Raw genomic sequence first — 11,193 nt, 5'->3', positions numbered from 1 at the left:
TAGTTTAAATACATAAACAAGCAACTGGTATATGTTGTCCACAGAAAATAAAATAGATACTTATCTTCAATAACAAGCTTAAAGCCTTAGATTATGTATAATTTTTTTCTGAAGGGTGGACAGAATGCCCCTGCATCTCACAGTTACATATGAGCAGTTTGGGAAGGCAGATCAAAGTCAACATCAGAACAACACTCATCAGATCAACTCTCTGCCTTCAGCTGAGCTACAATTTCACTCAAGGATTCTGCAAGCAGGAGATTTTGTGCTGGTGCACCTGTTCCCAAAAGCACACCTATTCTTGGTGCATCCAACACAATAAAAGACTGCACTCCCTAAAGAGTTCAATTCAAATGAAAGCTTCTCTAAAAACTCTCCAGAGGAAAAGAATACTAGGAAAAAAAAATTAAGTGGGTGGGAAGAACCTCCAATCTAGAAGACTGTACAATTCCCTCAGTAAAGAAACTAAATCCCTAAGTAAAACATCATGTTGTGCCTCTAAAGTTCCCCCTGCTTAAGAATCTCAGACAGCTTTTTTTAAGTTCTTCTAAGTGAACAGCTGTAGAATAGTTACTGCAAAGCCAAGCAACTTTCCTGACTTCAGGAAGAGTCACAGTAAAGATTTATTACTCATCAACTTAGCTGATTTCAGTGCTGATGACCAAACCCTACAGAAAAAAAAGAAAGCCATTTTACTAATGAAAAAATAGATGAAAACCTACCAGAGTTGTAATCGTTGTCAGCAATGGTCTGATGAAATATGACAAAACCTCTTCTCTCTTGTTTTCAACTTGGTCAGCAGTCAGCTCAGCTGCAAATTTCTATGTAATTACCCTGACCTTTAATTAATAAATTAAGCTACCTTGCTTTATATTATAATATAACGATATCAAAGTATAACATTCGTTTCCATTCTGGAACTGAACTCTTCTTTAATGACACCCATCTAGTGACCCAACACCTATAAAAAACAGAGTTGCACCCAGTTCTGTTCTAACCAATGTTTCCTCCCTCCAGACATTATATCATGGCTGCTGAGAAGTCAGACCATATTCAGCTGTGTACTGAGATAGGTAACACCTGTTACACGGCTCTGATGAGCACAAAACAGGCAGAATCAGTGGTGGTACTGCTTTGGGATAACTTCTTGGAATTAAAGCCTTTCCATAATGGGACAAAAAGAAAAAAAAAAAAAAAGTGTTCAAATTAATTGCTTTGCTGGAGTTTTGGGAAGTTTTTATAGACAGCTTCCCTTAGTGAGTCAGCTTACAGGCAGTGGGGAAAAAAACATAAACTGAAAACTGTTTTCTTGTTCCCATTTGAACTTTTAGAAACCATGACTAGGGTGGCAATATGAAGGTGAACATATATATGGCTGAGAAGCTGCACTGACAGAACTGCATGCCTCCACAGCTGGGTGTTTGTGGGGTCGTGTAAATCTGTGTCTTTTTCAGAGGCTGAGCACTGTTTGTAGCAGCTACAAGTTCAATTTGTATCCCACAATGCTTTCTCAGCTATTTGCTTTTGGGTGTTCTCAGGTTTTTTTATCTCCTTAAAATGCCCCACAGATCATTTCAGAGCTCAGTAAGTCACCCTCTCTTACAATGCTTTCTTAGTTTTATTTCAGGTTCCCGTCACTTGAGCTTGTTATTCTCCTCTGAAGGAGGGACAGGGACTGCTACAGATGCACCTGCTCAGAGATCACAGTGTAAGGCACTTGCAACTGGATCTGCCATATGGGAATTAATCTCTTAAACCTACAGACAGCTGAAAACCACATGAAAACATATGTCTCTGAGAGACCAGGCCAGCCTCAACTCCTTGAGAGCATTTTGTATCCTCTTTTTTTTTTTTTTCTTTGAAATCATTTACAAAGATATCAACGGGCAGCAAAGGAATAAAGGCACAAGTGAATTTTGGGAACATTGGCCTTTTTTTCCAGACCTCTAAAGAAAGCAGTGTAGAAACCAAGTCTCCTCCAGCAGAAGCCAAGGTTATGTGGATGAGGCTCCTTCATCTCACTCTCATGCTGCTCAGTGTGATGAGATGCTGCTCAGGTGACCGAGATGCAACCCAAGCAATAGCCCATGTTGTCCTGAGCAGCCTGGCTGAGCCAGGGACAGCAGGATGCTGGGGATGATTTGCTGCTGTTTGGCCACTTTTCTGCTTCTTGACTTGGCATCAGTGTTCAGAGAGTGTGAACGAGCACAGGCAGAGCTGAGGGGGAACATTCCACGCTGGCTCCGTGCAGGTGTAAATAACAGCGTAAAGTGCATGGTGGGGAACACAATACACCCTCTCCATAACCCTGGTAAGGCTGTAAATAGTACAAGTCCAAGCACTGGATATCAAGCATAGAAATAAGAGAAAATAATCCCTTTATTAAAGTCGGGTCTGATGAAGTTAAACCTAAATCTTGTTACCCTTTTCAACAGGAGTATACTTGATGGATTGATGAGAACGACATGAATAGGATTTGGCCTCTATTTGGCCTGTTGAAGTCAGGATTCTGGGCCCCAAAATGGGGTGGGGGGAGGAAGGAAGACCTGAAACATCTTCAGGTCTTTCCCTTCCTCCCACACTAGCCAAATAATGACAACATAGTCCCATCTTACCTTGGTTTAAGATGGTTGTGAAGTGGATTTTCTGAGCTTGGAAGATCAAGCTCTGATGAACTTGGTCTGATGAACTATTTTCAAAATTGCTTTCAATTTGAGCTGTTGTACAACACATCCAGTAACCACTGAATAAGAAGAGAGCAACTCAAATCTTGCACACTGCAAAGGTTCAGATGACTTAATGACAGGTAACAGCTCACAGTTCTTGAATGCCTTACTCTCTTAGTTTTACCTTAGCTCAAGCACATTCTGTCTACAGATATATACAGGCAAAATATTTAGGGGATAAAATACAACCTGAATAAATACCAACATGACAGTGTCAGCCCCAGGAGATGGAAATGACACATGGTTGTCACTTCAGGGTAGAAAAATACACCTTCCAACATCTTCATAGCATTAACCTCTCAAAACTCAGGAGGAAAAGGATAAAACCTTTATTAACTGTCTTAGGTCACATTGCTGATCTTAATACTGAAACACTTAAGAAACCCCCAAACAACAAGTGGACATACATCACCACAGCAGAAGTCTCCCACTAAATGGAAAAAAACTGATAACAGGAAGGCCTAGGAGTCATAAACTTCACATTGCTAATGAAGAACTGCACATGTGTAAGATGATTTGAGTTTCAGATCACTTTGGAAATTCATTTATGTTTCCTGAAGATGCCCATCTTGGTTCAAGCAGAAGGAATGATTAATCTTATAAAGACCAGAACAAAAACACCAGCAGCAGGATGCACAGGCTCCCAGCATTGGATCCAGCTTTCACACAGACTAAGTTCCTGTGGAAAGGCCCGCCTTCAAAAGCAGTAGTAGTGCTGATATCACCAAGGAGCCACTAGTGCTTAGACCTGAAGCTGTAATCTCATCCACACTAGGAGTGTTTGAGTCATAGCTCCTGGTGTCCCTCCTAGAAAGCTCTGCTTTAAGCCCTTTTTCATTGGCTGCAGCTGTTAATGATGGGGTCATAAATTAAACAGAATTATGAAAGCAATATGTCATGACAGGTACTGGAAGTGATGGCTGCACCCTCTGCCACGTGGTACGACAGTCACAAAGCAGTGCTTTGTATGAAAGATCATGACTTTCACTTGGAGAGTCACCCCATCATGCCAAAACCAACAGGGTCTCACTGAGGCTGAGCAAAAGCAGTACATAATTAAGTGCATAATTCCCTCTGAAAAGCCCTTGGGTACGGTTAAATAATGATCTTGTTTACCTCATTTAGCCCCAAGTTCTCCAAGTAAGAGTTGGCCATGAAGAGTTCTTATGCTCTCTGATGTCCAGCCGGGACAACGTGTCCTGTCTTTGTTTTCAGCCATCAGGCTTGTGTCAAACACACCCTGACAGCTGCAAAGTTTTTTGGTGAAAACAATAATTCCACTTTTCCTTTCCATCTGCCTGCAGATGGTTTAAATCTGACCCATCAAACAGTGAAGAAAAAAAAAAATAAAAGAAAGGAAAAATAATATTCCAGCTGAAATGGAATTATAATGATTACTGATTTCATATAAAGAAAATGGTCCGAGATTTGCGTAAGAGTCCTTGCAACAATGACTTAAAGTGTGCATGGGGGAACTGGAGGTTTTACCATTTGATCTGGGTTCTCTATACTTGCTCTCAGACCAAATTAGCAAACAGCCACATGAACAGCAATAAGCAATGTCTGTCATGGATGACAGCTACATCTTCTCCTTCACTAGGAAGAACCTTTGTCACCAAAATACAGTCCAAAATATTAGAATGGAATAATTTCTGAAGGGGCAGGTTTGAAGCTTGAGGGCCCTACTCAGTTTCAATGTTCCTCTAAGTTCCTTCATATTTCAAATCCAAATAAAACAATTTATGTCATTCCCTGTTTATAAGCCCTCTTCACTGCAAATGCTGTTTTGAAAGTGCCCACTGTGAATGATGAGTTTGCTCAGGAAGAGCATCAAGCTACTGCAGGTAAAGCGCTGGCCAACTGATACAGAGCATGTTTGATGGGACCAGCACATACTGCAAAGCACCATAACCACAAAGCAACTAAAGAAATTACTTTCTGCCCAGTGATCCAGGGGTGAAGAATGAAATGCCATGATGTCTTGTGCTGGTCTCGCAGCAACATGCAGGTAGGCGTTGGATGGAAGAGGAAACAAAGAAGTTCAGTGTCCCATTCTTGAATTGTTTCTGCCTCTGACTCTCTGGCCCTTCTACACAAGTAGGATATTCTGGTCTTTTGGTATCTACTTTCATACAAAAAACTACTACTTCTGCATCGTAGAAAAGAAAAGAGAATCAGGCCATATACGAGCCAGAAAACAGTAACATTTTTTTGACTCACAGGCTTTAACAGTGGCCTCAAATATTTCACTGCATCATCCAGGCTGATAGCAATTTCCAGTACTTTCAAGATGAAACTGGTGGTAGAATACATGTAATCACTGGAAGATGTCATGTGGGGTAAGAGCTGAGGAAACAGGAGTTAAGGAACTTGTCACTCTCTAAACTAGGAGAATGTGGCATTAAGGAATTGCAAATTGCTAGGGGTTGTCAGACTTTCCCATCCTCATGGCAATGGTTTTTTCACATTACAACAAAGGTAAGGTGACAGTGAGATTCAGTATTAGATTCCATAAAGATCTCCTCAAGCCTATTCACAGACAAATGCCACTGACAGCAAGGCAAGGAGGCCAGGTAGCCTAACTGGGAGCAAGGAGAAAAAGCATCTGTGAATCTGTAGGATTCACTCAAGCTATTTCCCTGGACACAGTAAATGGGACTTTTTCCAAGGGAGACAGAATGTCTCCTGGGATGCTCTTGGGATGCTCTGTCTCCACTTTGTCCTTTACCCAGGGCTGTTGTTCCTGCCAAGCACTTCCATTTATTGTGACTGAAACCACCAAACAAACAAAAGGAGATTGCATTTGTGCTGCACCTTTTGACACCTATGAGCCTTATGGACAGGTCAAACTCAGCGTGCACAGGGAAGCTGTGTGACATGGAGCCACTGTGCCATGTCCCTGGATACCCACATGGCCAGCCAGCCAGGAGTTTGAAAGACTGCCCTTAAAGCAGTGAAACTGGAAAACAAGAGCAACATAGAGGTGGAAAAAATCAGTAAAAAGAACAGGTGGCTAAGTCACACAAAATATCCTGTAGAGTTTGGAAGTGGTAGAGTTGCTACACATAGAGGATGAATTGCCCTATGAAAGGCTGCCTAAAAAGCAGCATACTGCTTAATTAAAAAAAAAAAAAAAAAGTCTAGTAGTGCCACGGGCTGAGTTTGGGTGACTTTCTACTCTCTGCGGTGCTCCCCAGCCTCCAGCAGGCTGACACGAGCACGTGGGCTTCAGCTCTCTCCCTGGCTAAATAAAGGCCAAATTGAGGCTGCAAAAACTGTCGTCCTTTCCTAAGCCAGAGACTCAACTGAGGAAATTCCGATTCATCCACCAGTGACTAATGCTGCTGTCACTCTGGTCACGAAGCGCCCGAGGACGGCCGCGAACACTCTGTGCTGAGCCGCGTCCTGCGGTCCCGCTCTTGCGGGGCCAAGTTCAGCCAGACCCAGGCACCATCCCACCTCTAAGGAAAAGGGATTGCTGTGTGCTGCCCCTCGGGCCACGTGCTCTCCTGCTGTGCCCTGTGGAAAGCAGGTTTCACCATACAGAAGGAAGGTTTCACCATTCACAGAAGTTTAGTCAGACTTCAGGGTATCGCACAGGCCCATCCAGCCTCCTCCCTCGCTGTCCAGTGGGAATCACAGACAAGAGATTGTCTTGGAACAGACACAGATGGTTTAAAAAAAAAAAAAAAAAATGATGGAAAAAAACATTACACAAAGCATCCTCACGTGAGCAACCAGTACATCCCACAGCTGTTAGCTTTGTTTTGCATATTTTACATATTTACATACACAAGATATTTCCAAACATCTCTGTGTTTATTTAAAACTCCATCAGAAACATGTCTGGCAAAACAGATCCAGTGCAAATATATTTACTGGATGACACTTCCCTGCATTGGTTTTAAAATGCTTTAGGGGTCCAAGGCTGCTTCTAGTTAAGTCAACAACCAAAAAAATAATCAGTTTTCCAAATGAGGAAGAGCCAACTCTATAATCCTGAAGTATTCACCTTACAGCAAAGGCCTTCAGCCAAACAGTCTGCAAATGAATGAAGCAACACTTTTAAAACAAGGACAGCTGGTACCTTAGAGAAAGGGATTTTTTTGTACACATGTCACAGATGCCAGTTGCTTATGGGTGGGTGGTGAGGGTGGGTTGGAATGGGAATAAATCCTTCGAAGGAAAGGCTGAATAGCCTGTCTCAGACCGTGTGGAGTTGTTAAAAAAAAAACCTATTTAAGATCAGAAGGGGAGTGTGGGTGTAGGTGTGTACCTCCTCCTAAAAGCATATCCCAGCTTAAAAACAAGTAGTGACACCAGTGCACATGCTCATCTTCAAGGAATATTAACTCCCATCCAGAAAAGCCCAAAACATGACCTGAGGAGGCACTTTACCATGAACATTTCTGCTTTTTCTTTTTAAGACATTCTTTCTCTTCAAGCCCATCCAGCCAGGCAGGGAACTGGACATCCCCTCTGCCCGCAGTCACTTTCTGAGGGCACAACTTGGAAGTCTGGCCATGGGAAAGAGCATAGAGATGGCTTCCCACAAACTGCCCGGATGAGAAAGCCAAGGAGGTTGGAGGCATGAGCCAGTGCTGCTGCTCCATGTTACCTCATCAAGCTTACTGGTCAGGTGGAGCAGAATTCTGTCCCTCAGAGCTGAGGAATTAAGTTCTCCACAAAAGCAAACCAGAAAGAAGAGGGTGCAGAACAAGCAGGGGCAGTTTTGCAATTCATGGAATTCCCATTCAGCATTGGCTCTGTTGCTCAAAAGACTGAAAAGACAGGACAGAAAAGACCCACCAGCAAGTACAGAAGATTTATCCAGACTGACACCCCAAAAGTACTTTACAGATAGGGTTTTACAGAAGCCTCCTCATTGGCTTCTACACAGACACCAAAAAAATAAGTTTAAATCTTTTATGCTGGCCATTTGAGAGAGACCAGGGAGTTCCCCACTGACAAACTGGCTTCCCTAAAGTTGAATTCTCTCCTTATCCATCTCCATCAGAAAAGAATAGAGTGCTATTCTTAAAAGGGAACAGATTTTTTGGTTTTGGCCAGAGATAGAAAACTATGTTGCTATATTTGGCTTCCAATGCAGGACTCTCTGCTTGCTGGTGGGAGGAGGAAATTAGAGCTGGTGTTATTCATAACTAAATGGGCATGAAAAACAAACCACCTCCCTTTGAACTGCGGTGCTACTATGGGCATTCACATAACAAATCATTTTCAAAGCCTGTGATACCTCTGTACATGCAACAGCCAACATCAAAACTTTACTACCCACTCATTTTCCCATAGTGATAAACTGTTGCAGATGTATAGTTATTGACAAGGCAAGCACATTGGTGTAGTTTCTGGCATTGTTGTTTTGTTGTGTTTTTTTTTAATATAATTTCTTACTTGTCTTCAAAGAAAGCAAAAGTGATATTTTGAAGGAGAGACAGTTACTGGAAGGCTGCGGCATCTAACTCCCCCTCCTCCTCCTCCTCCTCCCAGCAACCCCAAAAAAGAACTCAGCTAAATTACTCGGCATCCCAGCCCAACGCACAGCTCAGCCATGAGGAATTCTCACCAGATGTCTTCGTCCCCACCCGGCCTCCCACGTCACGCAGGCAGCATAACCCCTCCGAGCCCGAGGTCCTGCCGGGACGGTCGGACCCACCATGCCTGGAATCTCCAGGACAGGCTGATGGTACCCCTGTCCCACCACGGCTGGCCACCCCAGCCCCAGAAGCTGGCCCCTGGCCACACTTGTCTCCTCTGCCAGCACAGGGGATGCCAGTCCCACCACTCTCCTTTTTTGTGGTGTTCCCCTGTGCCAGGTGGATTGGGCACCACGGAGGTCGCCCAGCCAGATCCTGGCTCTGAGGGAAGTACCTCACCCATGCACCCACCTGGGACCCAGTTTCCAGCTGACAACGTCCAAAAGGAGATTCATCCAGACAACTGGTAAGATTCTCCACGGGTGTTCAGTTCACTAAAGCCAACTGAGTGACAGTGGTTTGCATTAATGGAGGACGTGGATTGTTACGATTAAAATCAGCCACAAAATAAGGAAACACTTCCCCTGCTATCATTTCGTGGTGCAATGAGAGTGTGTGGAAACAACCCCCACGAGTAACTGGAAACCCAGGTGTAGGACAAGGCAGCTGGAGACCTACTCTGGCAAGATCAGTTAATTTTCAGGGAGAAGAAAAAGCACTTCATCTAGCTCATCCCCCAGTTTAACACACTCTTGCTTCCTAAAGTACATTTCTTTGGTGAGGATAACTGTGGTTGTCTTGAAGCAAAGGGGTCCCAACTCTCTTCTCACGGTCTAAACTACAGTGCACACAGCTCACTTCAAAGAAAAACATTTTCTGCAATGTTTATGCTAAATTTTCATTGATGCTTAGTTTATACCATATTTCCAAGTCCTCATATTATTCTGGTCTTTTGTGATAGCTGTCACATCCCACTCTAGACCTTTCATGTATTAGCCAAGTGATCCTGAGGCAATATTTGCTTCTTTTTCAGCAGTCCATATCCCATCTTCATCTCCACTGTCTATGGAGATTGTTTCTGCCCTGAGAGCTCCCAATCCCATTCTCTCCTACAGACAGCTTTTGAACCCTGTCTCCTCCTTTCCTGGGCTTCCTCTCCTTGAGTGCTTGGCTGCCAGCTCCCTCCAACTCCTTCTCACAGCCAAACAAAGAAGAACACAATGACTCTGCACTAAGTGCCCTGCTTGCTGCCTGGTCCTGGAAACAGGGCCTGAAGCAGGACGTATGGGAAAAATCCTGCTCATCTCCTGATGCTCTGAAACACAGAATCCCATATGGTCAGGATCTTCAGAGGATTTTGCAACTAAACACTTAACAGCTCCCTGCTGATTGCGTGCAAGTGGCAATTTTTCAAAAGCTGAGTGCTTGGCCAAAGTTTGGAGGGTTTTTTCCCCCAGTGTTGGAACAGTAAATGATGGATCTGTGACCAAAACACCAAATCTTCAACCCTTGAGCCAGAACACAGACATGCAAACATTTCTTAATTAAACAGTTGTAAAATAATTTTAGCAAGGGCAGTTACCTCCTTAGTGGGATCACTGAGCTTTGCCAAAAAAAAAAAAAAAAAAAAAGGCAATTTGAGATAAATGACTTGCACAGAACATCTCTGCCTGATGACTGTAAAAACTGCCAGGAAATGATAAAATTAAAAAGGGTCTTACACTAAGAAGTCTCAGGCTGTGATTCTACCAGATCTGACTGTAAAATAGCCTCTAGTGTTAATGTAATTTAAAAAAGATATTAAAAAAAAAAGGGGGGACATTGTAGCAGAAGCAATTGAAAATAGCTGAAAAGGCAAGCTTGTGCCTCCACGAGATCCCTGTTTGAAATTCTTCTGATGCTAGGCTTTCACTCTGCTTAATTTTAGTACAGAACCAGTTCAGAACACTTGTTTTACAATGTTTTCAACAGGAAAAAAAAGTTAATCTCATGCAAAGAACAGAAACTCAGGATGCTGTAGTTTATGAGTTATTCAGTTTCATAAGAATAAAAAAATAGCTAATTGTTGAGAAATACAGACCAAACTAAAAATTCCACATAAAAAATATAACAATAAAATTCACATTAAATTATTTATTCAGTAATAAACAGTGACACTTTTCTTTTATACAAAGCCCCCCTCCCCATCAGTTTTGATGAGAGGGGCAAAAAAAGTTCAATGGAATTTTGAGGGAAGCAAGGCTGGAAAACAGGTGTGGGAGAGAGAGGGACCCTGATTTGACTGATGGTTTTAAACAACAGCTACAAACAGCTAGCAGGGAAAGTGCAGCACATTCTGCAGATACTTTAGATTACCGTAAACCTCAACTGCTATAAACATCAGCTGTCTGTAGGTACTAAATACCTGAGCCCAAAGCTCACCAGAGTCAACGCTGATTCCCACTGATGTCTGACAATGCTGGACCAGACCCAGGCCACCACACTGTGCCAGCCAACACTGGGCTGCAATTTAGGCATCCAAGGCTGGTTCCAGTGATCCCAATGCCATTGAAGACTTCCAAAGAGACTGACAGGAGGAAGCAGAATCAGGCTCCTGTAGGCAAATGGCCATGATCAATGATGCACAGCCAATGAGCTGATTTATCTCGAAGGCTTGAGCCTTCGTGCAGGTGCATGAGATCATTGTGATGTTTCAATGGCCCCCATCCCTAAACTTTCCTTATTGGTAGCTAAAAACATCTTGCACTTCACAGGGAACTCCAGCCCAGTTTTCATAGGTCCCACTGTGGTGTCACAGAGACTGCAGAGCAAGAACAGGGAGAGGGTCACGGGACTGTGCAGACAAAGGGCAGCTAAAACACAGGTTTCCAGGGATATTTACAATTCCCCCTGGCAACCAGTTCACCCCATAAGTTTAAATCTGCTAACACAGTCTACATTTAATACGTTGAGCAGTGACTGCTCAAGCACCT

The sequence above is a fragment of the Myiozetetes cayanensis genome, unplaced genomic scaffold (assembly GCF_022539395.1).
Source record: "Myiozetetes cayanensis isolate MyiCay16 unplaced genomic scaffold, myiCay2020 scf5-8, whole genome shotgun sequence".
Lineage (NCBI taxonomy): Eukaryota > Metazoa > Chordata > Aves > Passeriformes > Tyrannidae > Myiozetetes > Myiozetetes cayanensis.
This window is presented reverse-complemented; position numbering follows the sequence as displayed.